We start from the raw sequence: 7,012 nt of genomic DNA, 5'->3' as shown, positions 1-7,012 counted from the left end.
GATGTGTTGTCCCTTGGGCAGCACAGCAGCTGCCCAGGTCCTTCCAGCAATTAGCCAGGGCTCCTTGGGGTGGATGGGGCATCCCTTTTCTGTAAACCAACAAAAATGCAATGCCTGTTGACCCAGAAGACCATCTTCTGCTTTGCAGATCAGCAAGAGGCCCCAGTTCATGAACCCCTTCCTGGTGAGCAAAGCAGCGGCTGTAGGAACAGCAACATTGCAGAAAGTCTTGTCCCCTCTCGGAGCCAAGTGCAGCAGGAGCAGCCTGTTGAACATGCTCAGATCAAATAGAGCTGGGCCCTAATGCATGAGGTGTGAGCAGCTGAACTTGATATATTCTGACTCTTGTTGCAGAAAAAAAATTGCTAAGAGAGAGTGTGGAAGAGTAACCACAGAACTGAGGTGGGGTTGAAACAGTGCTGGGGAAGTCAGAAAGGGTCTGGGAGGACAAAAACAAGATGGATGTGTGCAAGGAAATGAAATAAGTAATAAGACAGTAGAGGATGTGGGGGTGGAAGAAATGACAACTCAGGACAGGTTTGGGGACAAAAGGTCAGGAGAAATCTGAGGGGAGCTGCTGGGAAACACTACAATGATAATCTGCAAACTACTGACTCATACCCCACCTCTGAAATTCTTTTTAAAGCCTAATTTTAGTTTTGAAGAAATAATTTTCTGTATTTATTCTGTTGTTTCATTACTGCTGAGGAGGTGTAAGTGCTGAGCAGAGCTGTCTGCACTGCAGAGAACCAATCCTCAGGCAGCATTTCCCAAACCTGGGAACACAAGCTGTACTGGGAGAGCAGAGTGAAAATCCAGACCTTCCCAGAGGCCTGAAGGATTCAGGGGCTACTCACAGGTGGAGCCTGGAAGCCCTCAATGTCCACACCTCACCTCAGCTCCCCAGGCAGGGCAGGTAGCTCAGGTTGAGGTCCAGCAGCCTCAGGAGCTGCTTTTCTCTCTGTCAGAGGGAAAGTGGATGGGGTGGTGCAGAGTGGTCCAAGTTTTGAGTTGCTGCTGTGGCCCACCTCACAGAGACCTGTTTTTTTTGAGCCCACCCTATGGCATATGTTTTATGTAGCATCATCCAAAGGGAAAAAAAAAAACAACAAAAACCAAACCTGGAGCTGTTCACCTTTATACAACTGATTTGTGCTTCAGGAGAAGCAATGGTATTCTTACCTTGGCACATGAGATGAAGGCAGAAAGCAATTAAAGAAATGTTCAGCCTGACCCACAAGGGAATCTGTCTTCCAATATAAAATAATAAAACCCTTAATAAATTTCCTAAGGATGCAAAAGGAACTTTTCTGCAAGAAAAAGCTAGTTCAGAAATGTCACAAAAAAGTCTGCTGTGTATCCTGTTGGCAACTTCACTACAGTGAGTGTCACTCGGAAAATTCTGTGGTAACCCCCTGGGTTGTCTCAGTCTTGAAAAGCCTGATTTTTAAAGTGAGCAGATTTATAGAAATTCCATACCAGTTTATTTCCATTTACAGCACTGAAATCTGCCCAGAAGTAGGATTTGTGCATCTGTCCCAAATGAGTGCCAACCGAGGAAGACACCACCTCATTGCTGTCTTTTTTAGGCTACAGTTGCTGCTTGTGCTAATATTATGCACCTAATCCTAGTTCTCCTTCCCTCCCCCTCTTGCCACTTGCCTTCTTTTGACTTTGTCTTACCCGGAGGCGTCTTAGCCTGCCCACCCCACTCCCCTGCTCTGTAACAGGAGCTCCTCAGCTGCTGTGGTGGGTGACAGAAAGGACATCCTGAATGTCACCTCCTAGGCCAGCTCTTCCGCTGCTGTTTGCTGGGAACAGGAGGAGTCTGGTTAACAGCACAACTCATACTCAGTGGAGAGTTCTCACCCCCAAATGAAAGTTTGCTGCTTTACCTGTCTCCCCACTGCTCTGTGAGCTGGGCTGGGCCACTCTTGAGTCTCACCCACTGTCATTGAGAGGAATGCAGCTTGAGAAGAACGCCCAAGCACAGCTGCTTGTCACCAAGTCTGTTCCCTGGGTGACGTGGCATTAAGAGAGCTGATAACACATCAAACGTGTATATAAACAATGAACAGATGGATGTAGGTTGTATCTTATGGAATATCTTCCACGGTTTATCAGGGTCTGGGCACCAGTCACCCAGAAGCTGATTTGGTTGAAGTAGGGCAGAGTAATCACCAGCAATGACCCACCACATACAGGACTGCCTTCCTTCCACCTTAGCTGTAATGTGTGCTCAGAGGAGCAGCACATCCATCTGGAACAGGTTTTACAGTGACCTCTGTGAGCCAGAGAGAAGTTTGAGAAGATGATCCATGTTTACCTCTGAAAGAATTTTCTACTGAGGTCGTTGACATAGAAACCAAGAAAGAAAGAAGGATAAATAAGAGAAACCTGCAACTGCCTGTTCCAGTGAGCACTTTGTTTGTCTTTCCTGGCCAATGAGTAAAGGGCAAACTTAAGAGTTTTGTGAGAATGTATAAAAAGCATGCATGCTAGAATAAAAACAATTTTAAGCCTTCTGAAAACGGAGTGTTGCTTTGTACTGTGACATCCATGCAGATCCTGCTCATTCCTGGTGCCCCCCATGCCCTGAGCACATCTCAATTCCTTGTTGGGCATCAAAGACTCTGCCCACCTGAGGAGGAGCTGCAGTGACCTGTCCCCACAGACAGGGAGACACCTCTGTCTGTGTAAGGCACCTGAGCCTGCTCTCCAGGCAGGAGGTTTCCTACTGCAGCTGAAGCTGAGCAGCCCTGAGCTCTCTCCAGCCTCCCAGGGCTCACTAGCAGGGTGTGCAAGGGGATCCCTGTTGAAGAGGATATCTGCTCTATCCCATGACCATTACAGCCTCCACGTGGGGGCACAAATAGGTCACTGAGACCTGAGAAGGCCAAAGGCTTCTTAGGCTTCATATAGAGATAGTAGGAATGTGCTTGTGCTTCTGTCTCCTGTTACTGGCAGGGACACACAGCACACATTGTTGTTTGCAGTACAGTTTCCCAATTGTAAGTTGTTTTTTCTTCTTGACATGACATTTTTCACCACCTTGAGGTGGTTTGTTCTCTAGAAGGCTTCACCACCTGAGTGGAATGTCATGCAGAGGCTGGGTGACTGAGGAGAGTGGGATGATGACAAACGTCTTGGGTGTGAGAGTCTGCCTGTTCCTTTGGACTCACCCAGTGCAGCCATTCAGAGAGCCACACAGATCACAGAAGAGTTTGGGTTGAACAGACCTTTAAATCTCACCTAATCCAATCTCTCTGACATAGGCAGGGACATCATGCAATCTTATTTCCTTCAATGTTATGATATTGTCAGAAATAATCCACAGAGGTGATGTTAATGCTGTATCATACACATGTTTCTGAAAAATCATGCCTGGCAACTCATAATGAAAAAAAATGTTTGAACCACACCCCTAAATTTCTGTTATGGACATAGAGAAATGCTTACCAGCATTCAGTGACCACTGAGAATATGTCCAGCCTGTGGTAATGAGAAGAATCTCCTGTACTCTGCCTGCCCTGCTGCTCCTCACCTGGTGGATGTGATGTTTCCTGATGTGATGTGATGCATTTTGCTGCCCCAATGAGCTCCACAGATCTCTGACTCTGCCTGCAGGTCACTCTGCTCTTCAAGGACTCAAAGCAACCAAAGCCTGCTGCTTTTGCTGAGGACATTTCAGCTGATGTTCATGAGAAGCAGTTTTATGGATTTGGTGTTCTGGAGGGATATGCTATGGCAAGTGGCATGGAATTAGCTGTCTGTTGATTGAATGAAGTGAAATCAAAGCTTTCAGTGATAGCCATGGCTTCAGCTGCCTGGGAGTGGCCACCTGGACACGTCCCCAGCCAGAGGGACCACCTTGGAGGTCTGTCTGTCTCAGGGAAACACAGAGCATATAACCTGAGAGTAGCTTCCAGGGGTAAAGACTACAAAAAACCCATTCCTTTTCCTGCTGCTGCCCATACAGGCCATTCTTGTTTCCAGTTCATGAGCTTGATGAGTCTGAGCAGGCAGAAAGGGAGGTTCCCAGTGGCCAACACACAGCACCTGCAGGAACTTCCCCTTGCCCTCCCCAGCCTGGCTGCGGCCTGGCTAAAAAGTGCCTTCTCACTCCTTATCTCTCAGAAATACACATCTTAGACCCTGGCAGGAAGGGAGCAGCTGTCTGATGACTGTCTCAAGAAGGAACTATTTTCAGCACGACTGAATCCTCTCTCCTCCATGGGGAATGTTCACCTTGACGACACTGCATTGCTGTGCAGCACAGTCTGTGTCCAGAGATGGCTTCCACCACACTGCCTCCTGCCATTTATCTCTGCTGTGGTTTGCTTCTGTGAAGTTCAGTGAAGTTCACCCTGAAGAGATGGAAATAGAATGGACAGAATATTAATGGTTCCCAGAATATTAATGGTTCCCAGAAAACATTGCTTTTTTTTTTTTTTTTTTTTTTTTTTTTTTTTTTTGGCTTTGAGGTGCTTGCTCTTCTTTCAAAAGATTCCTTCCTGGACAGATTTCTCCTTGCTGTACCTGGATAGAGGACACATGGCAAAGTTTCCCCTGAAGTAATTTCTGACGATCTAGAGAGTGAAACTACAGTGAAATCTGAATCATCCATTTCAGATTAGAGACTACTTCTTTATAAGAAACCACTATACCAGTGCCATATAAATGCTACCTTGGTAAAAGAGAAGAGCTGCATAAATTAAACTAAATCCAAAGCAGATGCTCAGTAGCTTAGACTGCTTTTCAGGGATGCTTATGACAGCTGACCAAACACTTCACTTTCCATGAGCTTTATGTCATATACTACAACACGGAGTGCTGGGTTATTTGCCCAACTTTTTATTTGCACTTGCTCCTGTCTCCTCTTCCAGCCTCCAAAAATGTAGTGTCTTTCCCCTGTAGACGCTGACTGAGAGTTCAAATAATACCTGTATTCACAATGCATGTTCTTACAGCTATCATTGCTTTAGCCCTAATTTCCTTAAAAAAGATATTCAAAAACAACAACTCGAAACACTGAAAGAGAAGTTCTTGTTTTCTGTGTTCTTATTTCATTAATGCAAAAGAGGAAAAAAGGAAAATGGATATGAATTTAGAGCTTTCAAATGAAAGTAGTTGATGTTTTTTTATCTTCTTTTTATAACTTAATCAGCAATACAGATAAATGTGTCAGTAAGATTTGAGTCTCTGTGATTCTACAATTGCCATTTAACGTTGTGTTTCCTGTGTTAAGGACAGTGTGCAGCTGAGTACTGGTGAGGCAAAACCCTGAGGTGAATCTGGGGCCCAATGACACAAAGCAAGTGCAAAGCCCTGAACCTGGAGAGGAACAAGCCCAGGCACCAGTAAATGCTGGGTGCTGGCCAGGTGAAAAGCAGCTTTGCAAACAAAAGAACCTGGGGGCTCTGGGGGACAGGAAATTGAACACGAGCCAACAGTGTGTCCTGCCTGTGAAGAAGGTGAATGGTGTCTGCACTGGGAGGAGTGCTGCAGCAGGTAGAGGGAGGGGATCCCTGCCCTCAATTCAGCACTGAGGCCACACGTGGAGTGATGTCCAGTGCTGAGCTCTCCAGTATAAGAGATACAGAGCTGCTGGAGAGGGTCCAGAAATGGGCCAGTAACATGAATGAAAGCCTGAAGCGTCTCATAAGGGAAGGCTGAAAGAGCAGAGACTGTTCAGCCTGGAGGAGAGAATGATCAGGTGAATCATATCCATAGGTATAAATACCTGGAGGTGCACAGAGCATGGAACCAGGCCCTTTTTATTGTTGCTCAGTCACAAGGCAAGAGGCAGTGGGCACAATCTGACACACAGATTTTCCCCTGTGAAAATCTGGGAATACTTTTTTCCTGTAAGGGCGACTGAGCACTGGCACAACTTTCCCAGAGCTACTGTGAAATCTCCATCCTTGGAGATATTCAGAAGCCATCTGGATGATACAATTTCTTTCATTGCTGTGTTCTACTTCACAACCCTCTTCTGAGATTTGGACCATTTTCAAAAAAGATTTTATCTTTTACAACTGGACTATGGGGACCTACTGACACTAAATTCAATCCCCAAATCACTAGTGAGTGTCAATACTTGGAGACACCTCAACTCACTGACTGCTTCCCATCCAAACCCTTCCCTCAGCTGCCTGCCCAGAGCTAGCTGGCTGTGTGTCTCCCTCCTGCCTCTTGCACAGCTGGGTCCACATCCTGCACAGCACAACAGCAAAAACACAGAAGAGCTCTCTGAGTAGAATGGCTTTGTTGTTGGCCACCGGAAAGGCAACGTCCCCAAAGTCAGGTGATCTAGCCCAGTACTCTCAGAATCACAGAATCATGGTTCTAGGTGGGGTGGGGTGTGGGCCCATCAGGCCCTGCCCATCCCATATTTATCCCATTTTTATTTTTCCCATATTTTTTCTCCTCAGAGTCATCTGCTGACATACCCTCATGCATCCCAAAATGTCTCAGGACATCAATCTTTCCAGTCTCTCATGCCTGGTTATAAGAAAAGTCCTGGATAGCCAGGACTGATGATAAATGATGGAGAGTGGCTGGGCAAATTCTTCCCACAGTTCCCTCAGTGGTCTCAGGTGAATCCTGTCTGGCCTTACAGATTTGTGAGTGTCTAAAATCAGCACATTGCTCACTAATTTCTCCTGGACTGCAGTAAGTCCATTCTGGTCCTCTACCCAACTAACAGTTTAAGGGGCTGGTTGCCCTGAGAATAACCACTCTTTCTGTTGATGACTGAGGCAAAGAAGGTGTTAAGTACCTCAGCCTAAATCTGACAGGAAATAAATCAACTCACATGACTGTGCTCTGTTCCTAAAACATGACCAGTCTCTCTCCAGCACCACCAGTAAATTCCCTTCCCCCTCTCCATCAGCACTGTCCAGGCATGTCTGCCACCCCCAGTGCTCTGGTATACCCATGGTGTTCTGGACTAAGTGTGCAAGATATTTGTAATGAAATGGAAGTGCCTGACTGAGGATGTATCAGGTAG

At 46.2% G+C, this 7,012-nt stretch overlaps 1 long non-coding RNA gene across 4 annotated transcripts in view; it reads right to left on the bottom strand.

The window, feature by feature from the left end:
* The window catches only part of LOC119709404, a 34,358-nt gene that overhangs the window by 17,507 nt on the left and 9,839 nt on the right, over positions 1-7,012 (bottom strand). For 3 of the 4 annotated variants that reach the window (XR_005259349.1, XR_005259351.1, XR_005259348.1), the window contains exon 4: positions 3,460-4,367. This is a non-coding gene — a long non-coding RNA (uncharacterized LOC119709404). The remainder of the gene's footprint in view (positions 1-3,459; positions 4,368-7,012) is intronic. The other variant, XR_005259352.1, reaches the window with a different exon arrangement.

Source organism: Motacilla alba, chromosome 18 (genome assembly GCF_015832195.1).
Source record: "Motacilla alba alba isolate MOTALB_02 chromosome 18, Motacilla_alba_V1.0_pri, whole genome shotgun sequence".
Classification (NCBI taxonomy): Eukaryota; Metazoa; Chordata; class Aves; order Passeriformes; family Motacillidae; genus Motacilla; species Motacilla alba.
This window is presented reverse-complemented; position numbering and strand designations above follow the sequence as displayed.